The sequence below is a fragment of the Salmo salar genome, chromosome ssa14, assembly GCF_905237065.1.
Source record: "Salmo salar chromosome ssa14, Ssal_v3.1, whole genome shotgun sequence".
Taxonomy (NCBI): Eukaryota; Metazoa; Chordata; class Actinopteri; order Salmoniformes; family Salmonidae; genus Salmo; species Salmo salar.
The window spans coordinates 61517109-61541847 of record NC_059455.1 but is presented as its reverse complement, the minus strand read 5'-3'; the positions used below and the strand labels follow the sequence as shown (position 1 = coordinate 61541847).

Sequence of the window (24739 nt, the reverse complement as noted above, 5' to 3'; positions counted from 1 at the left end):
GCGGGCAGCAGAACGTTCTCCACGGCGTCTCCAGACTCTGTCACGTCTGTCACATGTGCTCAGTGTGAACCTGCTTCATCTGTGAAGAGCACAGGGCGCCAGTGGCGAATTTGCTAATCTTGGTGTTCTCTGGCAAATGCCAAACGTCCTGCACGGTGTTGGGCTGTAAGCACAATCCCCACCTGTGGACGTCGGGCCCTCATACCACCCTCATGCAGTCTGTTTCTGACCGTTTGAGCAGACACATGCACATTTGTGGCCTGCTGGAGGTCATTTTGCAGGCTCTGGCAGTGCTCCTCCTGCTCCTCCTTGCACAAAGGCGGAGGTAGCAGTCCTGCTGCTGGGTTGTTGCCCTCCTACGGCCTCCTCCACGTCTCCTGATGTACTGGCCTGTCTCCTGGTAGCGCCTCCATGCTCTGGACACTATGCTGACAGACACAGCAAACCTTCTTGCCACAGCTTGCATTGATGTGCCATCCTGGATGAGCTGCACTACCTGAGCCACTTGTGTGGGTTGTAGACTCCGTCTCATGCTACCACTAGAGTGAAAGCACCGCCAGCATTCAAAAGTGACCAAAACATCAGCCAGGAAGCATAAGAACTGAGAAGTGGTCTGTGGTCACCACCTGCCGAACCACTCCTTTATTGGGGGTGTCTTGCTAATTGCCTATAATTTCCACCTGTTGTCTATTCCATTTGCACAACAGCATGTGAAATTTACTGTCAATCAGTGTTGCTTCCTAAGTGGACAGTTTGATTTCACAGAAGTGTGATTGACTTGGAGTTACATTGTGTTGTTTAAGTGTTCCCTTTATTTTTTTGAGCAGTGTATATACACACACACACTACCGTTCAAAAGTTTGGGGTCACTTAAAAATATCCTTGTATTTGAAAGAAAAGCACATTTTCTGTCCATTAAAATAACATCAAATTGATCAGAAATACAGTGTAGACATTGTTAATGTTGTAAATGGCCATTGTTGCTGAAAACGGCAGATTTTTTTATGGAATATCTACATAGGCGTACAGAGGCCCATTATCAGCAACCATCACTCCTGTGTTCCAATGACACATTGTATTAGCTAATCCAAGTTTATCATTTTAAAAGGCTAATTGATCATTAGAAAACCCTTTTGCAATCATGTTAGCACAGCTGAAAACTGTTGTTCTGATTAAAGAAGCAATAAAACTGGCCTTCTTTAGACTAGTTGAGTATCTGGAGCATCAGCATTTGTGGGTTCAATTACAGGTTCAAAATGGCCAGAAACAAAGACCTTTCTTCTGAAACTCGCAGTCTATTCTTGTTCTGGGAAATGAAAGCTATTCCATGCGAGAAATTGCCAAGAAACTGAAGATCTCATACAACGCTGTGTACTACTCCCTTCACAGAACAGCGCAAACTGGGCCTAACCAGAATAGAAAGAGGAGTGGGAGTTCCCGGTGTACAACTGAGCAAGAGGAAAAGTACATTAGAATGTCTAGTTTGAGAAACAGATGCCTCACAAGTCCTCAACTGGCAGCTTCATTAAATAGTACCCACAAAACACCAGTCTCAACGTCAACAGTGAAGAGGCGTCTCCGGGATGCTGGCCTTCTAGGCAAAGACAAAGCCATATCTCAGACTGGTCAAAAAAAAAGAAAACATTAAGATGGGCAAAAGAACACAGACACTGGGCAGAGGAACTCTGCCTAGAAGGCCAGCATGTTTTCATTTATGACTTCAGTGAGTTCCCCATTATGGGGTATTGTGTGCAGATGGGTGAGAAAAAAAGATTTAATCCAGGCTGTAACACAACAAAATGTGGAATAAGTCAAGGGGTATGAATACTTTCTGAAGGCACTGAAATTCTATATCATTAGCCTTTAATATATGCATAAAATGCATCTGCCAACTGCAACATCTGCCTATACCCATACATAGTCTCAATAAATTGTTTTATTTTCACTACCCTCAATCACCAAGTCAGGCATAGCCTACCACATTTCCAAAATAGGCCATCATCACTGTCAATCGTGAATGATAAATATTCACGATTTACCAGTTAAATGTCCAAACTGCATCTGCATGCCAATCATTCGATTGATCTCAATCAGTTTTTAATGGGAATTAGCATTTAGATCTTCTAGAATTACTGTTTGGTGAGCGAATTAGAGCAGATGTTAACAAACTATTAGCCTTTCTTGTATTCTGTTTCAACTAAAGCATAAATCCTGCCCTCTCTGAGTTTTGTTGCTTGATTAAAAAAAGACTTCTGCTTCAGCTAACCATCCTAAAATATAATTAGAGAGGAGATGATTGTGGTGTAACAGTAACGTTATAGTCCTACTATGCTATTATATTAGGTTGTTATGTAACATGCACATTAATCATTATATGCTCTTGTAAGACATTGATTCAGCTTTGATCTAACTACAATCATTTGCATTATAACCGGCCTATGACTACGTGCTATTTGTAGGCTAGCATATAAATACACATACAGTTGAAGTTGGAAGTTTACATACACTTAGGTTGGAGTCATTAAAACTCGTTTTTCAAATCACTCTACAAATGTACTGTTAACAAACTATAGTTTTGGCAAGTTGGTGAGGACATCTACTTTGTCTATGACACAAGTAATTTTTCCAACAATTGTTAACAGACAGATTATTTCACTTAATCACAATTCCAGTGGGTCAGAAGTTTACTGTGCCTTTAAACAGCTTGGAAAATTCCAGAAAATTATGTAATGGCTTTAGAAGCTTCTGATAGGGTAATTGACATCATTTGAGTCAATTGGAGGTGTACCTGTGGATGTATTTCAAGCCCTACCTTCAAACTCAGTGCGTCTTTGCTTGACATCATGGGAAGATCAACAGAAATCAGCCAAGACATCAGAAAAAAGATTCTAGACCTCCACAAGTCTTGTTCATCCTCGGGAGCAATTTCCAAACACCTGAAGGTACCTCGTTCATCTGTACAAACAATAGTACACAAGTATAAACACCATGGGACCACGCAGCCGTCATACCGCTCAGGAAGGAGACACGTTCCGTCTCCTAGAGATGAACGTACTTTGGTGCGAAAAGTGCAAATCAATCGCAGAACAACAGCAAAGGACCTTGTGAAGATGCTGGAAGAAACAGGTACAAAAGTATCTATGTCCACAGTAAAACAAGTCCTATATCAACATAGCCTGAAAGGTCGCTCAGCAAGGAAGAAGCCACTGCTCCAAAACCGCCATTAAAAAAAGCCAGACTATGGTTTGCAACTGCACATTGGGGACAAGGATGGTACTTTTTGGAGAAATGTCCTCTGGTCTGATGAAACAAAAATAGAACTGTTTGGCCATCATGACCATCATTATGTTTGGAGAAAAAAGGGGGAGGCTTGCAAGCCGAAGAACACCATCCCAACCGTGAAGCACGGGGGTGGCAGCATCGTGTTGTGGGGGTGCTTTGCTGCAGGAGGGACTGGTGCACATCACAAAATAGATGGCATCATGAGGCAGGAAAATGATGTGGATATATTGGAGCAACATCTCAAGACATCAGTCAGGAAGTTAATGCTTGGTCGCAAATGGGTCTTCCAAATGGACAATGAGCCCAAGCACACTTTCAAAGTTGTGGCAAAATGGCTTAAGGACAACCAAGTCAAGGTATTGGAGTGGCCATCACAAAGCCCTACCTCAATCAATCCCATAGAAAATGTGTGGGCTGAACTGAAAAAGTGTGTGCGAGCAAGGAGGTCTACAAACCTGACTCAGTTACACTATCTCTGTCAGGAGGAATGGGCCAAAATTCACCCAACTTATTGTGGGAAGCTTATGGAAGGCTACCCGAAACGTTTGACCCAAGTTAAACAATTTAAAGGCAATGCTACCAAATACTAATTGAGTGAATGTAAACTTCTGACCCACTGGGAATGTGATGAAAGATATAAAAGCTGAAATACATCATTCTCTCTACTATTATTCTGACATTTCACATTCTTAAAATAAAGTGGTGATCCTAACTGACCTAAAACAGGGCATTTTTACTAGGATTAGTTGTCAGGAATTGTGAAAAACTGAGTTAAAATGTATTTGGCTAAGGTGTATGTAAACGTCCGACTTCAGCTGTACATATAGCTTAATATCATTGCACTGTTTGTGTAGAGAGCTTTAGTTGCAAGTAGTATTTGGTAGCAATGCCTTTAAATTGTTTAACTTGGGTCAAACGTTAAAGGCATTTCATTGTATGGTGTAGCTTAAATAAACTTTGTTTTGATTAGCTTTAACACATGGTTACTGTCACGCCCTGACCATAGAGAGCCCTTGTTTCTCTATGGTGTAGTAGGTCAGGGCGTGACTAGGGGGTAGTCTAGTTTATATTTCTATGTTGTGTTCTAGTTTATATTTTCTATATTGGTGTTTTGTATGATTCCCAATTAGAGGCAGCTGGTAATCATTGTCTCTAATTGGGGATCATAAACGTAAATGAGAATGTGTTCTCAGTCAACTTACCTGGTAAAATAACGGTAAAATAAATAAATAAAAATAGGTAGCTATTTTTCCCACCTGTGTTTGTGGGATTTTGTTTTGTGTTTGTGCTTGTGCACCACGTAGTCACGTTTAGTTGTTCATTTATTTGATTTATTTGTTTTTGCTTGAAGTTTCACTTTGGAATAAAGATGTGGAACTCTACACATGCTGCGCCTTGGTCCCGTTCTTACGACAACCGTGACAGAATATCCCACCAAACCAGGACCAAGCAGCGTGTTCACCAGGTTAAGGAGTTATGGACATGGGAAGAAGTGATGGATGGATGCGAGACCCTTCCTTGGCAGCAGACGGAAGGTAATGATGGAGGGGGGGCACAACGGGTGGCCGGTCGAGGAGAGTGCCAGAGCCCGAATGGCAAACTCTGGAGGAGCGTGTCGTCAGACCACGGCCACAGAAACCCCAAGATTTTTTTTGGGGGGGGCACATGGAGCTGGCGGCTGAGCAGAGGGAAGAGCCAGAGACCACATGAGAGGAGATAGAGAGGTGGTCGGTCGACCCAAGGAGAGTACCAGAGCCCGCCTGGGATTCGATGCAACAGTGTGAGGAGGGATACCGGAGAATGGAGTTGGCTAGGAGTATGCGGCAACGCAGGCGGGCTGAAGTTCGGGTCATCAGTCTGGTGCCATCAAATCAAATCAAATGTATTTATATAGCCCTTCTTACATCAGCTGATATCTCAAAGTGCTGTACAGAAACCCAGCCTAAAACCCCAAACAGCAAACAATGCAGGTGTAGAAGCACGGTGGCTAGGAAAAACTCCCTAGAAAGGCCAAAACCTTGGAAGAAACCTAGAGAGGAACCAGGCTATGAGGGGTGGCCAGTCCTCTTCTGGCTGTGCCGGGTGGAGATTATAACACCACATGGCCTAGATGTTCAAATGTTCATAAATGACCAGCATGGTCAAATAATAATAATCATAGTAGTTGTCGAGGGTGCAACAAATCAGCAACTCAAGAGTAAGTGTCAGTTGGCTTTTTCATAGCCGATCTTTGAGAGTATCTCTACCGCTCCTGCTGTCTCTGGAGAGTTGAAAACAGCAGGTCTGGGACAGGTAGCACGTCCGGTGAACAGGTCAGGGTTCCTTTGCCGCAGGCAGAACAGTTGAAACTGGAGCAGCAGCACGGCCAGGTGGACTGGGGACAGCAAGGAGTCATCATGCCAGGTAGTCCTGAGGCATGGTCCTAGGGCTCAGGTCCTCCGAGAGAGAGAAAGAAAGAAAGAGAGAAGGAGAGAATTAGAGAGAGCATATTTAAATTCACACAGGACACCGGATAAGACAAGAGAAGTACTCCAGATGTAACAGACTGACCCTAGCCCCCCGACACAAACTACTGCAGCATAAATACTGGAGGCTGAGACAGGAGGGGTCAGGAGACACTGTGGCCCCATGCCATCTGTGCCGGCTCCACGCACCAGATCTCCGGTGCGCCTCCCCAGCCCGGTACATCATGTGCCTGCTCCCTGCACTCGCCCTGAAGAGCCAGTGAACGTCAAGGAGGCAATGGGGAAGTTGGGAGAGAGAGAGATGAGAGATGTTGTGCAAGTGTGTTCTGCTCAACATCCGACCAGAGGATCCGGGTAGCAGTCTGGTGCAACCTGTGCTGGCCCCACGCATCAGGCCTCCAGTGCGCCTCCCCAGTCCGGTACGTCCTGTGCCTGCTCCTCGCACTCGCCTTGAAGTGCGTGTCGCCAGTCCGGTACGTCCTGTGCCTGCTCCTCGCACTGAAGTGCATGTCACCAGTCCGGTGCCACCTGTACCGGCTCCACGCACTCGGCCTCCAGTGCGCATTCACAGTCCAGAGCATCCGGTGACGGTCCCCGGTCCGGAGCCTCCGGCGACGGTCCACGGTCCTGGGACCTCCAAGCGACGGTCCACGGTCCGGAACCTCCAAGCGACGGTCCACGGTCCGGAACCTCCAAGCGACGGTCCACGGTCCGGAACCTCCAAGCGACGGTCCACGGTCCGGAACCTCCAAGCGACGGTCCACGGTCCGGAACCTCCAAGCGACGGTCCACGGTCCGGAACCTCCAGCGACGGTCCACGGTCCGGAACCTCCAAGCGACGGTCCACGGTCCGGAACCTCCAAGCGACGGTCCACGGTCCGGAACCTCCAGCGACGGTCCACGGTCCGGAACCTCCAGCTCCATGGCCGGAGCCTTCCCCTGCGCCGGTGGCCAGTCCAGGCACGGCGTCCAGGCACGGCGTCCAGTCCCGCTCCATGGCCGGAGCCTTCTTCTGCGCCGGTGCCCAGGCACGGCATCCAACCCAGCTCCAGGGCCGGAGCCCTCCTCTGCGCCGGTGCCCAGTCCAGGCATGGCGTTCAGCCTGGCGCCATGGTCGGGTCTGGGGGAGGAGGGCTACGACCCGCACCGGAGCCGCCGTCGACACTAGTCACCCCCCCCAAACCCCCATTTGGTTTCAGGTTCTGCGGCCGGAGTCCGCACCTTTGGGGGAGGGAGTACTGTCACGCCCTGACCATAGAGAGCCCTTGTTTCTCTATGGTGTAGTAGGTCAGGGCGTGACTAGGGGGTAGTCTAGTTTGTATTTCTATGTTGGTGTTTTGTATGATTCCCAATTAGGCAGCTGGTAATCGTTGTCTCTAATTGGGGATCATATTTAAGTAGCTATTTTTCCCACCTGTGTTTGTGGGATATTGTTTTGTGTTTGTGCCTGTGCACCATGTAGTCACGTTTAGTTGTTTGTTTATATGTTCTTGCTTGAAGTTTCACTTTGGAATAAAGATGTGGAACTCTACACGCTGTGCCTTGGTCCCGTTCTTACGACAACCGTGACAGTTACAATATAGCCTATTACAGAATTTTTTTAAACAGGTGAATTATCAATTCATATAATGTATTTGCATAGATTAAACATGCTATCAAATCAATTGACCAAGAAGTGAACAGAAATCATTACTATGTAGAATTGCAGGAAATTCGTTTTAAAACTGACATAAAATCAAGCTTTTCATGTGGGAGTATTAATGCATCTCAAACTATAACAGTAATGCAGTATTACCTTCAAATTGGCCCAATTCACATTTCCAATTGCCCACCCTGACATACCAAGCTAGAACGGGCACTGCGTCTCAACTGTTAATGTTGCGACAGATCATTTCTGGTAACAGAACAAAATAGTCAGCACATAGTAACTTCTGATTTAGCTGTACTTTAATTAATGCAAACACGTGCGTGGTATATGTGTGGTTCGTATATATACGGTCTCGCTGTTTTACCTCGCAGGGCAAAACAGAGAAGAGGGCGACACATCCTATTGTTCTCTCTTTTATACTCTGACAGAGATAGTTCCCGCTCAATGCTGGCCTGTCAGAGGGAGGAGGAGCGTGGTTTAAACTTGCTCCTCCTAACGTCGGCGTGCAGGCTGGTCCCAGCGTCGTGACGCACTTCCTGTTGCCGGTTGTAGTTCTTCTTGTCAACAGTTGATTTACTCGCAGTTCATATACTTAATATTGTAGCATAGCTTCTCCAGTATATTATAAAGGTTATGCATACAAATAGCCAGTTCAACCCTAACACAACCAATAGCCAATATAGGCTATATATCCCAAGCAGGGCTATAGCAAATTTAAGAAAGGTTCAGGCTCATTGGGCTTTGAGGTGTACACTCTGGTTTGGGTTTCCTCTGCAATACGGTGTAGCCAGGGCTGGCGCCAGAATGAATCAAATGGATGGGCAGAATCAAATGGACCTCTTTTGTGCGCATGCACACAATTTGTTAATGGGTGTTATAATAACGACAATAGACAACTAGTGAGTTACAAATTTGAGGAAGCTTACAATTATTTATCCTACCATCTGCTTGCCAGTTATGATTATTTTTATATGCGCATTTTTTATTAAGTTTGATTTCAATAATAACATTGTTGTTTCTCAAAAGTATTGTCATGTGTTTAATAATAAAATCTGAATTAAAATGATAAAAATCTTGAAGTTAAAATTCAACTAACGCAAGAGCACCAGCATTTGCCATAGGGACACATCACATCGCATGAATCTCTCTACGACTGTCTTCCTCCCTTTCTATCTGTCTTGACTTGAGCTATCGCTAGTGAAGTGCTACTCTGCAAACAACGTTCTCTCCGAGAATGAGAAAGGTACTGAAATACATGCATTAACATAAATGAATGTAACCAAATTACATTTACTAGGCCCACTGGTGACATATAAAATTGATTAAAAAAACAAAACAATCAAAGGGCAAACAATTCACATGAAACAATGAATGTGCAAGAATTGGCAGCAGACAGCGGAGCACATTCTGAGGAGCTGAGTACAAGCACTCCGGAGAGGGATGTCCATATCTTCGCCACACACTCCTTCATGTCTTAACATCTTAAATTACAATTCAATAATCAGCTAGGCCTATTGACACGCACGCTGCCCAAATTGCTGGCTTCCCAAATAGGCACAGTCCTATGCACTTGTGATTTGAAACAATCAACAGCTATTTAAAAAACAAATAAAGCTTATGATCCTCTGTTGCTATGTCATGCTCTCTGGTGAAGCATTTGTAATGGTTTTATTTGGACAGGAGAAATTATATAATTTTTGACAAAACATCAATTTACTTTAGGGGAAGCCAGCATCGAACAGTGCACCGTGCACCAGTCAACTTTCCTTTCCAATTCGCAAGTGGCTGAAACCAGAGATCAATACATAATAACGAGATGCTCATGTCTCCACCCTAACAATGCGAGTCGTTGTCCCAAAGAAAGGAACGCAGGAGACAAGCTTAGGTCTGCATATAAATGCCCATAGAAACGCATTGAGCTTATTCAGGACAGATTTTGGTGTGAGAGCCCTCTCGCTTTGCCTCTTCCTCTCTGCTGAAACTAGCGAGCGAAACAGCGCCCCTCTGTCTTACTAGATGTAGCCCATGTATCTGAAGCTGTCTGGCCAGAAAAAGTATTGCATGCCATACTGCTTCTGTCCGGACTGCATCAGATACACGGTCTAGAGGGGCGCTGTTTCGCTTGCTTTATCTCATATTAATGTGTCTTTCTGTCGGCTTGCCTTGTCTGGCAGCGAAAGTTCATTCAGCCTAATTTACTGCCTTTAAAAAAAATACAATATTTGTTTAAGCAATATCAGGTATGTAACTGTCACGGTTGGCGTAAGAACGGGACCAAGGCGCAGCGTGTGTAGAGTTCCACATCTTTATTCCAAAGTGAAACTTCAAGCAAAAACAAATGTGGTTACTACTGACAATTGAGATGTACAAACCATAGCATAAAAGGACGACGAGCAGATAAGAAGCAATCCGTAATTTCAATTAAGACATTCATGAGCGAGCTAGGACGGACATAGCCATTAACTACTAACTTTTTAAATATACAGCGACAGAATTCAGAACGTGGGCCGTTCTTACAGTATTCTCCCTGTACACCACGTCAGAACCGTACATATCTCGCTGGCATATTACATAATTATGAAGCAGCATACATGACATTTTGGACTCACCTTGTTGTGCTGTGCTCACTTGAACAGGAATGTGGCGCGGCGGTCCATCATGGGCACATTTTGTCATCAAAGTCTGGCCTTCTCTGGATTTATGGTGCTTTCATGACAACTGGGAACTATGAGAAAAACAAGGTTGAATCATGATGAGGTCAGTGATCTTCAGGTAGGAGCTTTAGAAACAGGCCCCAGTTTCCGACTTGCAATTCCGAGTTGGATGACCATTCAAAATGTATTTTCCCAGTCAGAGCTCGTTTCTTTTCAGAGTTCCCAGTTGTCTTGAACTCATTGAAGTCTGAGATTTCCCAGTTCCGAGTTTCCAGTTATTTTTAATGCGGCAGAAGTCATGCTTGATTTGTCAGCGTGGCCAATGTATTCAACCTTTTCTGGACCATGGGGTGTTGTGAGTGAATGTTTATAATTTTAAGCTTGGAAAAGAGACCCTTCAACCCAGACTTGGACCCACACATTCACTCCACTGATTAGCAGGCTAGTGATTGCTTTGAGAAGCTTGCAGATAGCCACTGATTCCTTCCGAACCAGTTATTGTTGAATTTACAATTTCCGACTTGTGTAATGTTTATGTCCAATGAGCACCGATACGTTTTATCTATAATTTCTCTTCATTATTTCTCTTCACATGACAAGGATTGAAAAGGATTTGCCAGTCGACTTGATTCATGATGACTGCTAGCTAAGATTTTGAAAGCTACTGTCGATATAACGTGATTTGACGTCATTTTATCTGTGGCCAATGACCTTGAGCCTTCATGGATGGGCACTTTTAATGTAACTCTATGGCAGCACCCAAAGAGCTTGAATTTTTTTAGTCTACGGTAGATTTTGCGGTGATGTAGTGTCCCCATAGTGACAGAATACTGAGCCAATCACGGCGCAACTAGAGAACATTACCAACCTCTACGCTCCGTATTTTCCGCTGCCTGTCCCACCACCACAGAAACCACTGAGCTAGGCTGAAACACCTGCATTTTGGAGCTGACTTACTCAAGAAAGCAAAAAAGAGACCATGTTTGTATGGGGCTTTATTAACTCAATTATTGATTTATTTATTGTTTGCAAACTATGTGACGGATTAATGCCCAAAAAATATGCAATACAAGCAAAAAAATAAATGTTTGCCTGATGTATCAGGTGTGTGTAATTGGACTGTGCTGCAGCCTTGTCCGTTACTGACGTGCCTTAAAACTTGTGGTTGTGAACCGTCACCTTCTCATGTTGTTTATAAGACTGGATAGGAACTGCTGGTGAATATTTTTCAACGGTCTGATTGTCCGAAGTGGTCAAGCCTCTGACGAACCTCCGCAGTGCACACACAGGCTACAGTCCATCATTCTCACCACCTTCAGAGAGAAGACAGGGAAGAAACCACCATTTACCTACCTCTAGGCTGCTATGCATATTTGGTTTGTCATTCTATAGTTTTTTTTATTGCATTTCTTTGGTAATTTCTTTAGAATTTATCAGAATTTATTTTCAGGAAATAGTTTTGACAGCTCCGTGTAGGCCCCACCAAACAATGTTACATTGTCACGTGAAACGGAAGCTTTAGCACTGGTTTCGTACTAGTTACGTAAGATAGTTTGTTGATTTTGCTAATACAGGCACTTTTGGCTTTTTATCTATATGAAAATGTTCTTCACCCTGTCTGGAAACAAAATCTAATAGTGGCTGAGACTATATAATAGCCCAAATAGCTGAGTGGAAATGTCATTACCACCACGTCATCAAATATGTTATTTTAGTTGAAAAGGAAATGACAGAAATTGTGCCTAAGGTATTTTATATAACATTTCCATGTTTTTTTAAACTATTTGGAAGTTTTCTTACTTATATGTATTCATCATTGTCATGTCTAAGTGTCCATATATGCCTTTGATACTCAAACATGTATTTACCGCATCAAAATCTTGGTAATGACTTAGCGTTTTGGTAATGACTTAGCGTTGTGGTAATGACAGTGTTGTAGAAATTACATTTCATATTAAACAACTAATGAAAAACATTTGTCACAATTGTACATGTTTAATTTTATTGAAGATATAGAACACACCATTCAAAACTAAAACAACAGAAGGTTACTTATAGCATATTTTGGGATTCAATGCATTAGACAGAAATACATGTACAAGGTTGGAAACACTGGTTGACATTAAACAAATTATTGTTCACTGGATGCAGTCTATTGATTCAGACTCATGAGACAGGTGTGTGCTCACTCAAGATTAAGTTTTGCACTTAATGCTCTCTATTGCTTATTGAGAAAGTGAGTTTCCTCCTAAACTGCGCCATCAAGCATCATATGCCGTTTTGTCGCTGGATGAGGCTCAGGGACAAGCCCATTCGCTGGTTGGTACCATACAATGTCCTCTCTCATTGGCCAAAATAATCAGTTGGCTCCCACATGACTGATTGTCTTGACTAGAGATCAGCTCTCTGCATCAACATCTTGTATAATACCAGGGTAAGGGATTTCATCATATTTCACAACATACCACTTTCCAATCAGGCACTTATGTACAGTGCCTTCGGGAAGTATTCTGATGTGACCTTTTCCACATTTTGGTAGGTTACAGCCTTGTTCTAAAATTGATTATTGTTTTTTTTACCTCATCAATCTACACACAATACCACATAATGACAAAGCAAAAACTGTTTTTTTAGAAATGTTTGCTAATATACACTACCGTTCAAAAGTTTGGGGTCACTTAGAAATGTCCTTGTTTTTGAAAGAAAAGCACATTTTTTGTCCATTTAATATAACATCAAATTGATCAGAAATACAGTCTAGACACTTGTTGTAAATGGCTATTGTAGTTGGAAAAGGCTGATTTGTTTTGAATATCTACAGAGGCCCATTATCAGCAAGTTTATCGCAGTTTATTCCTGTTCTGGGAAATGAAGGTTATTCCATGCGAGAAATTGCCAAGAAACTGATGATCTCATACAACGCTGTGTACTACTCCCTTCACAGAACAGCGCAAACTGGCTCTAACCAGAATAGAAAGAGGAGTGGGAGTTCCCGGTGCACAACTGAGCAAGAGAACAAGTATATTAGAGTGTCTAGTTTGAGAAACAGATGCCTCACAAGTCCTCAACTGGCAGCTTCATTAAATAGTACCCGCAAAACACCAGTCTCAACGTTAACAGTGAAGAGGCGACTCCGGGATGCTGGCCTTCTTACAGTAATGGCTAAAAACTGCAGGGAGAATGGAGAAGGCAGAATGGTGCTTAGAGTTTGAGAGCTAACCCTCTGTGTGCATTGTGTGATGTTCTAGTTCTTAAATAAGAGAACACTATAGTTAGATCGTACTCCTCCTACATTCCACACCGTTCTCCCACTTCGTATATCAAAACTACCAAAGTGCAATGTGTCTTGCAAAGTCTTGTTGTAGTCTTATTGAATTGTCGCTGGTCTGCATTGCACTGAATTTTATGTAATTTTTTATTTACTTTTGTTGCATGTTATTTTGGCATTAATTCGTGTCACATATCAGTTTGCAAACAATGTAAAAACACATTTATTGAGTGAATAAAGCTGCAAACAACATTGTTGTTTTCTTGAGTAAGGCAGCTCCATAATTCAGGTGTTTCAGCCTAGCTCAGTGCTTTCTGTGGTCAAATCCAATCATAATTTATTTGTCACATGCGCCGACTACAACAGGTGTAGACTTTACCGTGAAATACTTACTTACAAGCCTTTAACCAAAAATGCAGTTCAAGAAATATATATATTTTTTAATTTACTAAATAAACTAAAGTGAATTTTTTTAAAATAAAATCAAAAAGTAACAAGATAATGACATTACATTAACGAGGCTATATACAGTGGGTGCCGGTACCGAGTCAATGTATGGGGGTACAGGTTAGTCGAGGTAACTTGTAAAGTGACTATGCATAGATAATAAACAGCGAGTAGCAGCGGTGTAAAAACAAAGGGGGGGTCAATGTAAATAGTCCGGGTGGCCATTTGATTAATTGTTCAGCTTGGGGGTAGAAGCTGTTAAGGAGCCTTTTGGTCCTAGACTAGGCTGTCTCATCGTTGTCGGTGATCAGGCCTACCACTGTTGTGTCGTCAGCAAACTTAATGATGGTGTTGGAGTCGTGCTTGGCCATGCAGTCGTGGGGGAACAAGGAATACAGGGGGGACTAAGCACGCACCCCTGAGGGGCGCATGAGGACTGCAGATGTGGCCAGGGCAATAAATTACAATGTCTATTGGCAACAACAACACATGATTCCATTTCTATTAGTCACATGTCTGTGGAACTTGTTCAGTTTGTCTCAGTTGTTGAATCTTGTTATGTTCATAAAAATATTTACACGTTCATTTGCTGAAAATAAACGCAGTTGACAGTGAGAGGATGTTTCTTTTTTTGCTGAGTTTACAAGCGTTGCAGGGCAATTACTAATTTGCTTCCCATACCTCCTATTCGATGTAGAGGATGTGTGGTCCAAATCTGCGTTTAAGGATTTCAAACATCTGTCTGAAAGGATCTCTTTTCCAAGGTTAAAAGGATAAACATTCACACGCAACATCAAGGGCCAGAAATGGTTGAATAAATTGGCCATGCTGTTAATCCAGCATGTCTTCTACCTCGTTCAAAAGAACTGGAAATTCGGGAACTGGGACATCTCAGACTTCAGTGAGTTCAAGACAACTGGGAACTCTGGAAAAGAAATTAGCTCAGACTGAGAAAATACGTTTTGAACGGTCATCCGACTCTGAATTCAAAGTCGGGAACTCCGGCCTCTTTCTAGAGCTCTGATCTGAAGATCACTGATATCATGATTCGACCTTGTTTTATTCGGAGTTCCCAGTTGTCTTGAAAGACCCATAAATCCTGAGAATGACAGACTGATGATAAAGTTTGATGACAAAAGTTGCCCACAAGAACGTCCGCCGCGCCACCTTCCTGTTCAAGTGAGCACAGGACAACAGGGTGAGTTTTGCTTACTTTGTGTATTACAATTAGCTCGTGCTTTTCTTCACTAGGATGAGATACTATATAATGTTGTTGGGTCTGTAACCATGTTTGCCAGTCTCTTCCCATTCAAAGTTCCAGTTGATATTGCAAGGGTTGTTTTGTTTGTGCAATGTGCTGTCTGTGCGTCGGTATAATGTATAAAAAAATTGGATACTCATGATTGTATTTTCCTTCCTTTTTAGGCCATATAGGCCTAACAAAATACTTAAAATTGTAGGCTAACCGAGTCTCTCTCTCGCTCTCTCTCTGTGGTGACTTAAAGAAGAGTAAGGTTAAGGCCTCAACATCTTGCTGAATTTATCTGAACTAACATCTATCTGAATTTCTGTCTGAGTCCATTTTGAAAGTGCTGAACGAATAGGCCTGCCTCGTCGCAGCTCGTTTGTTTGCACTTGCTTATACTTAGAGCTAAGTGTTAATGATTTAAGATGAAACATTATGAATTTAGTGATTCATAAATCGAATAATGTTTGTGTATGGTTCAAAAGTCAGAACTTATTTTGGCGTTCGTTATTATTGAAGGAGAATGCGGTTCTTATCGACTTACACAAATCCACAAGGAGCCAGTAGTAACCACGTTTGTTTAAGTCAGCCATATCAGCTATGGTTTTTAAAAAGGCAGGAAATGAGGTTGAATGAACTGTTTCGCTGTCAGACAAGACTGATAGCCAGGTGTAGCGTTGGTAAGGATTCACTCCATGGTGCTGAAAGGAAAGCTCTGCTAACAGAACAACTTTAAGTAGGCAATAACATGTTGTGGTTACTGTTTGTCACCTATTGTGCAATTAATATATTGTTTAGTGTTGTGCTTTGCTGGCACATTCGCAAAAAAAACTTTTTTTTTTGCCCCACCAAGGTTTACATGCTAAAAATCACAAACTGGTTATTGCAGACACGATAAAGCTGAGTGACGTTTAATCATGCAACCCACATCTTTATGCACCTTGGCCATTGAGCAAGTAGACTAATGTTGATGACAAATTGGTAAGCCTCATTTATTTATTCCAAGACCCATTTTCAAAACCTATAATTATTGGAGCAAAGGGCGATCTGGTGGTACACCTCAGTTACGGGTACCTCTGTTACATAAAGAGATCGAAAATAATTACTGCGTCTAGCTTTCTGAATATTTAGGAAGTCGACTTTTTTGTTGTTGTTGCTTAAACGCAAGCATCAACCATGATGATCGAGGGCCATTTTCAAGACAAGACATTTTACATTATATAAACAAATGTTACATTGTGGTCTCTCATGTAGTCACTGGGAACTGTGTGTTGTACGCCACACTGCTCTCTCCCTCATCCCTGAAATGAAACACACAACTGGTTTAATAGGCCTGTATTACATAGCTTCCATAGTTAATTCATTCATTAATCCACTAGTCAAAAAAGTGTGAATAGCCGTATTGCCAGTGCACTCACTCTGTGGGTGATGTCTTGGGCAGTGTGAGACATGAGGAAGCGGTCGCACCAGGAAGGGCAGCGATTGTTCATTTACTGGGTTGGTTTACTGTAGTCCTCAATGTAGGGGTAACTGACACACAGACACACAAAGACAGTCAGCAGTAAAACCAGTAACACTCCTCAAGCAGTTGTAATAGTGACAGGGCTGCTAGGGATTATGCTTACCTGGGTGGAAACAGGATGTCATGCTCAGGCATGAGCGATCTCTCCCTGATGAGACCATTCATCTTCACTGCCAGTAGCGATCCTCACGATCCTCGCAGGAACAGGTTTTATAAACATATCATTTTAAATAGAGAATGTACGTGTAACCCCCCCAACAAAATGAATATTAAAAAAATACAAATGTGGTAAAAAATTTTTGGGGGCAAATCTCTTCCCATTCTCTGCAACTGCACACGTGTGAGTTTTAGTGAAAAAAGGGGAGAAACATCACGACTCACCAATCAGGACAAGGTTTTGCACCTGAAAAAAAGGGTTAAAAGGACAAGTTAAAATAGGATTTTATTTTCTGTACAAACACATTATTAGAAGTGGTGCCATTTCAATTGGATCTTCTTACACTAATGTCAGGCAACCATGGGCAGCTGAGTAGCACACCTCTTGGGGAATCCAGTCTTAGTGAGACCTGATGCGGAGAAAAATTTTGAAAGATCATCAGCCTAGCTAGTACAGACCTAGCTCTTACCAAGCAGGTTAGTAGGAATTAACACATATTGAAGATCAGAGTATCTCAGAGAAAAAAAAAACACACAAAATAACACAATTTACTGCCAATGACTTTGGGTTTAAGGAGGGGTTGTTCTGCTCCCTCCTTTCCTGGGATTTGGCTGATTAAATCACTGGTACCTGAGTGGGTGGCCATGGACAGCTGTAAGGCTATGCATTAGGTCATTGACATGTTTCAGGAACTGTAAAGACAGAGAGAAATCATGATTAAGGATTTAGCTCATGAATCTACATACTACAGAAGACCTTCACTAAATTAGTCAATCTACTAGCCAGGCTAGTCTATGTTGCCCTTCAGCAATCTGGCAGGCAGATGGAGAGAGCAACATTTTGTAGACAGCAAAACATGGGCTATGCATTTCTAAGTCAGCAGACTAACCTTAGATAGCTACCTACCCATTCCCTTTGTGCTGCCCTCCTTCCTTCCATCAACCCAAGCTAACCTTAGATGGTTCCTGCAAAAAAAGTGAATCAAGAACTGAAAAAAGCGGTTGAGAATTAGACTCTCAAAAATGCATTAAAAACGATTTTCCTCAATGACCTACTTCATAATATATATATATATATATATATATATATAACACACACACACAGGGTTGGGAAGTAACGGATTAAGGAGGGGTTGCATGTAAGGGATTACAAAAAACGTTAACTGTAATCCGCTATGTTACCAGCAAAAATATCGTAATTATAATTACGAAACGCCATCTTGTTCTCATCGACTTGCATACAAATGCGAGCTAGCTAGCTAACTACTTAGCTTGGCAACACTCATGTAAATGGGAAAATCTCACTTGTTTTACACTCGGTCAAAACAATTAAATTATACATTAAAATTAACAGGATGCCAGGATGCACTGGGACTGTAGACTAGACAGTGAAGACAAACACGCACACACACACACACACACCACTCCTCCAGTACATCCGTCATACACATAAATACATGCTGTTAGACACGTTTATCAGTTTATCAGTTCATGACAGGGACAAACTCCACACACACACACACAAATCAAAGAAACCAGACACATTCCCCCAAGACAACAACATATAAACAGAGAGGAGTGAGTGTGACACTGCACATGACAAATACGTCCAGACAGACACACACACACAGAAGACACAAACACTGCAATGTGATTCTGTGGTAAAAGGCCATGTCAGGAGAGAACTAATGGGATTACCTGTGGTGGAGGAAGATGAACTGGGAGGAAAGAGCGATTGGTTTATATAATGCATTAGGTTTAGACCAGGACCCAACTCCCAAATGCACCCTATTCCCTATATAGTGCACTACTTTTGACCAGGGCTGATAGGGAATCCCACAGGGCTCTGGTCAAAAGTAGTGCACTACATAGGAAATAGGGTGCCTTTTTGGGACGCAGCCACATGTCCTAGTGCAGCTACAGCCATCATGAACTCCCTGGATGGGTTTCATCATTCAATAAAGACACAGTCAGACCAGAATCCGTCGGCTGCACCCCTGTACCACACACACACACACACACACACAAACACCTGATAACCTACATACTACAGTATATACATCATGTAATAAATTACTGATAAAACGTTCATTCACAAGTCCACCCACACAGACATAGGCCTAAGTATCGCTATATTTTATACAGTAGGCTTTGTAATAAATGACTGATAAACATCATATATGTCATCCTGTCCCTAACATCCACTCACACAGACTCTGGGCTTGTGTCCCAATACTTTATGTCTGATAACACTAAAACAAGTGGCAGCTGAAATGCCACCAAATTTAAGAAGAAATTAACATGATAGAAAAATACCCATCAAAATACATCAGTTTAAGCTAGAGATATCTGTTTGACCACTCTATGGAAAGATTAGACTCTCACGAACACGATGGTGTTTTTTGAGAGACCCCCCACAAGTTTCACAGGATTTGTCTGAAGGTAACCCATAAAAATGAATGGAAGTATAGAGATAGTTTTGTGCCACAAAAGGGGTTAAACATGTGTCCAATAAATGTCAATATTTCCTGAGCTTTCTTATATCTCCTAGATATAGGACAGACACTTCAAAACCTTATTCCTTATGATTTATTTTTTGACTGTCTTTTTTGCCATTTATGAATGTGTTATTCAGTGTGTCTCTGTGATAGTAGTAAATGCCAAATTCAATATTTTTGAGGGATACAGACAGGGGTCCTAAAACAAACCAAAAAATAGCTTAATGATCCATGGTATGACCATCTTAAAACAATTCCCAAAGGTGTAGACTTTTACAGGTTAAGGAGACGAAACCTTAAAGGGTAGGAAGCATGAGTTTTTACTCACCAAAGTAACAAATCAGTGTGGTCAAAGACTTACTGACTTAGTTGTAGTCATGATCTTTATGAACTTATTTCCAGATATCTTCGTAACTACCCACAATGCACTATTTTTCAATGTCATATGGAGAACCGGTGCTACCTAGCTAGTTCCAGCTGGCTAAAGTTAGCTACTAAACATGCTAGCATGTAATTACATTCCAAACCAAGTGTTGGCGCTGGTGAGCTACTATGTGCATCCACGAAGAAGAAACCATATAAATCCATGCAAAAAAACTGCATCTTCTCTTCTCCTATGCGTTTGGTAGTGGCAGACGAGCGAGCAAGTGTTTCCGTTGTTCGTAGCTATTGCAGTAATACCCACAAGGACGGGGTTACAACTCATTTCTGATCCCCCAAAAAACGAGAAGTGAGCTTTGAAGTGCGACGGGTTTGTCTGGTTGAAGCGAGCGTATTGGAGCAAGGGAACCGTGCACACGTCTAATGTATGCGGAGCTCATTTGACCTCGGAGGACTTCGATGGCTAAGTATAATAACAAGTGGAAGGCAGGATTCAGGAATGAGAATCTGACTGAAACCAGGTGCTGTGCCGAGTGTGTGAAGCCTGCAACCTCTGTTTGCTACCAACCTACCAGTACATCGCGAGTGTCAGGGATGGAGAAAAACCGGGCAAATTCTATGTCAATTTGCCTCACTTTATCGCTGCTTGATTAGTTGACTCTCCCTTAGCGGGTGAAACGGCCTCTCCCTCTGAAGGCCTCCCTTTGACTTTTCTTTCGTAGCTAACTCGGCTGTCAATCGGTAAGTCTCCGCTCTCTTACTTTACATCTGCAGGCTATTTTTGTTGTTGAGTTCTGTGGCTTCCTGCCTGTGCTAGACTAGTTGTTCTCTGGCTTACTACTTAGCTATGTCGACCGTGGTGCTTGGCTAGGTAGGCTAGGTAGCTGGCTAGGCTAGGTAGCTGGCTGGCTAGGCTAGCTAGCAGGCTAAAATAGCTAACTTTAGCTGGCTGGTTTGCTGACTAACATAACTGCATATACCAGTAACATTATTTGATAACTGGTTAGATAGCGTTATGTATTTACAAAGCTTTCATTTACTTTAAAGTAGCTGTATGCTAGATGTTGATAGAAAGCAACTGGCTGACTAACACAGTGCTAATATAACGTTAGCAGGCTGATAGGGATAAGGTTGGCAGGCTAGTTGGCTAGCAACCTTGCAAGCTGATTTGTAACATTACATTCATGCTTGTAAGTTGGCTGAAAATGTAATTGAAACCAGTAGTGCAAACGATTTGGTTTAATTTGAAATGATACATCTGAAGTTGTTTCTATTGGAGTTTACATTATAGTGAATAGGCTGGCTTGCTGGGTCCTCCATATTACATCACATCCCCCCCAAAAAACATTTTCAGATATGACTTTTGCATTCTTCAGAATTCTGGTCGGTTTTATGTAATAACAAAAAAAAAATTGAAAAGTGAGGTGTAACTTTGCCTTGTTACTTTTGATGTGTATACCACAGGAGGTTGGTGGCCCCTTAATTGGGGAGGACGGGCTCGTGGTAATGACTGGAGCGTAAATAAGTGGAATGGTATCAAATGATGCCATTCCATTTGCGCCGGTCCAGCCATTATTATGACCAATCCTTCCCTCAGCAGCCTCTACTTGTGTATACAAATGCAAATCCATATCTTACATGTGGTTACGTTTATGTTCCCTACCCATTAATTTGCTGCAATATTGAAACATGGCTGCATGATAATCTACTGAATGACACCTTACAACTGTTCAGTGAACAGCCTTCACAGCTACTGTCAGATATGACATACCATATGCACAATCTACACCAGCGCAAGGGTCTTCCTGGGGTCTTCCTGCAGGGAGCGGCAAACAGGGTCTTCCTGAGGCATTAATCTACACTGAGTATACAAATCATTAGGAACACCTTCCTAATATTGCGTTTCACCCCTTTCCCTCAGAACAGCCTCAATTCGTCGGGGCATGGGACTCTAAAATGTGTTGAAAGCGTTCCACAGGGATGCTGGCCCATGTTGACTCAAATGCTTCCCATAGTTGTGCCAAGTTGGCTCGATGTCCTTTGGGTGGTGGAACATTCTTGAACACATGGGGAACTGTTGAGCGTGAAAAACCCAGCAGCGTTGTAGTTTTTGACACACTGAAACCGGTGCGCCTGGCACATACTACCATACCCCGTTCAAAGGCACTTAAATATTTTTCCTTGCACATTCACCCTCTGAATGGTACACATACACAATCCATGGCTTGCGGTCCAAACACTTAAAAGGCACACACTCGTCCACTTACCCTCACCTTATGCCCTTGGGGGAAGCCCCGTCGCCATCTTGCAATGCGGTCCAAATGATTAGCCAAACAAGGGAAGTTTGCAACGTAAGCCCCTGAACCTTCGTTGTTAGTTGGCTTTGCAAGTGTACAATTATGTTCACTCCGGGGCCTGAAACTCCCCATAATTCAATTTGCAACGATTGTACATCCACTAAGAAAAGTCCGCAAAAACTTAAAAACAACATCAATGGAGAAGTCAATATACAAGTGTAAGTAAAAACAAATGCAAATAAGTTAGAAATTGTGCTACTAATTCACATTATGTTTTTGTTTGGTTATCTTTTGGAAATTGTAGAAAAAACATTTTCCTTCTTCAGCTAATTAATTTATTAATAACAGTAGGTGTATATTAATAATTATATATTTAATAGAAGTAGACATTCACTGACTGTAGCGCATATAAAGCACCCTGAAAACACAATCATCGCGGGATGAACGAGTGACGAATTTTCAGCCAAGGCTGGTCCATTTAAAAAAATGATTCCTTCCTCCCTCTCCCTGCAAGTGTATACTCCTCAGAAGTGTCCACTTAATTTGAGGGCTAGGGTATGTCTTAAGTGCTTGGACCGCAGATCCATGTCTAAAATCCATCTTTAACCTGTGCCTGTTCACCCATTTTGAACGTTAAATTGTTTTTTGTGCATCTCTGAGTGATTAATCCCAAGTGATTTTAAATGTTTTCATGTGTACCTGAGTTATTGGCATTCAAGCAGGCAGAAATCTGGACAATTTAACGTAGCACCGTGATCAAATCGCTCTCACTACACTGGAAGTTAATAGGAATACGACTTTTAAATCACGAAAGCGTCTATCACACATGTCAGATTTCAAAACTGGCCGATGCCATAACTCGGGAGGATGTATTTTTCTCCAATGAGCCATTGATAATATTTTTACGGTATTACCTCCAAGAAATGTGTAATTTAACAGAGGGTCTAGCATATTTTTCCTATTTGTCTGCCTCTTTGGTCCAAGGTGCATTGCATGGTGCCGTTGCCAGCGATATTATAGAAAGGGAATAGGAATCCAATGAATTAATGAAGGTATAACGCCCGAAACAGCAGACTGTCGACCAATCGCATTCACGTTGTCATGCGGTTGCTGAGCTAATCGTCACGCAAACTCTTCTCAAAGTCGGTATATATGTCGAGAAACGTGCCTATTTCCCTCGAAATTACGTAATGTCACGATTCCATAGCTATACGATATTACAGATACCAAGCGCCCAATAGACTCCCATTCCCTCCTTGAGGCCCATTGCCGCAGCATGGGCAACGTTTCCCATCTCCTCAAAAGTATATCTGGCGTTGCGAATGTTAGACTCCAATCTCAGAGGCACATCGATCTGCAGGTTGAATATGGTGAGATTGTAGACTCCTAAATTGATAGTGCAGCTTGTTTAGGTGATTTTTACAGATAACTACAGCTCCCGAGTGGCGCAGCGGTCTAAGGCACTGCATCTCAGTGCTAGAGGCGTCACTACAGACCCTGGTTTGATTCCAGGCTGTATCACAACCGGCTGTGATTGGGAGTCCCATAGGGCGATGCACAATTGTCCCAGCATCATCCGGGTTAAGGTTTGGCTGGGGTAGGCCGTCATTTTAAATAAGAATTTGTTCTTAACTGACTTGCCTAGTTAAATAAAAATAAACTAAGAACATGCTGATATTGTGTTTGGTATTATTGTGTGTAGCTACGTTTACTACCTAGCTAGGTAGCCAGCCAGCCCATAGAGAGGGCATTGCATTGTAGCTTTTGTGGTCGACTTGAGCTGGAACAGATTTACACAACAATTTTCCATGTTTCCACCAACCTTATAACGGCAAAATGAAACATTTGTTCACAAAAAATATTGTTCTCACATATTAGTGTTATTTAACACTGTAAATGAAAGGATTGAGTGACTCATAGCTTTCACCTGGGCTGCGTTTCAAACTCAAAGTAGACAGCCCTCGGCCCTAAACCCTCAGCCCTTGAATGATGTTTTACATTGTCACGTCCGAGTGTACATTAAATGTCTCTTGCCCAAGTGAGGGAGAGTGATGATCTTGAAGTTGAGCTTAAAAACAACCAACCTAAAGCTATTAATGTACCTAGTAAGCTAACATATTTGTCTAGCATTCCTGTCAGGTAGCTAGCTACAGTTACCCAAAGCTGGCTAGCTAGTTTTATGTTTTGGTCATTTATTCCAATAAATTTCAGAATTCCCAAAAATATGTTTATGAATCTAGCTACGTTTTATAGTCTCCTTACTACGAGACTAAGCCAATTTGCTAAGGCTAAAATGTATGTATGTATGTTATAAACTAGCTTCATACTTTTTTCTGACATGCTGAAAATAGAGTTGTTGATTAAATTTGACACTTTGCGAGTTTGACATGTGACTGCAGTTTGCATTGAATTGTGGGTCATATCAACCCCGCAAGTGACCAAAGTTCTTCACTCGAGGGCCGAGGGGGCAACGTTAGTGAATTGGACCTCCACTTAAGATGACAATCAAACTGCGTCCGGTTTCAATGGGGATTCCCCCAAAGGAAGGTGGCTAGCGCGAGGGCTGAGGAGATAAAAATAACATGTTTGGACTCCAGCTCTGGATTCACCTGGTCAGTCTGTCATGAAAAGAGCAGGTGTTATGTATGTATGTATGTATGTTATTATTACATTTTTTTCAGTGGTGGCCACGATTTAGCAGCGCCGGTACGCAGCTGTACTTGCATATAGGGTTAACATCATCCAGAGTCACATTTATTTATTTTCCAAGCTACAGCACACAATATTTTACATTCACCAGGTTTTTAAAGAACCAAAGAGTTTGGTCTGCTTCTTGCTTTCATTTTTTACATGGATTTGTTGTTGCAATACTGGT

General features: G+C 42.3%; 1 long non-coding RNA gene across 3 annotated transcripts; it reads right to left on the bottom strand.

The window, feature by feature from the left end:
* Nucleotides 1-14145: 14145 nt before the first annotated feature.
* Nucleotides 14146-22064, bottom strand: LOC106570041 (uncharacterized). 3 transcript variants are annotated; one of them, XR_001320606.2, is made up of 8 exons: nucleotides 21835-22064; nucleotides 17596-17654; nucleotides 17320-17381; nucleotides 17033-17098; nucleotides 16914-16935; nucleotides 16636-16726; nucleotides 16429-16540; nucleotides 14146-16311 (listed from the first exon to the last, which is right to left on the bottom strand). It is a non-coding gene; the product is annotated as an uncharacterized lncRNA (long non-coding RNA). The 3 variants fall into 3 exon arrangements; XR_001320603.2 differs by having other exon boundaries at nucleotides 16636-16935; XR_001320604.2 differs by having other exon boundaries at nucleotides 16636-16935; nucleotides 21841-22064.
* Between the last annotated feature and the right edge of the window lie 2675 nt (nucleotides 22065-24739).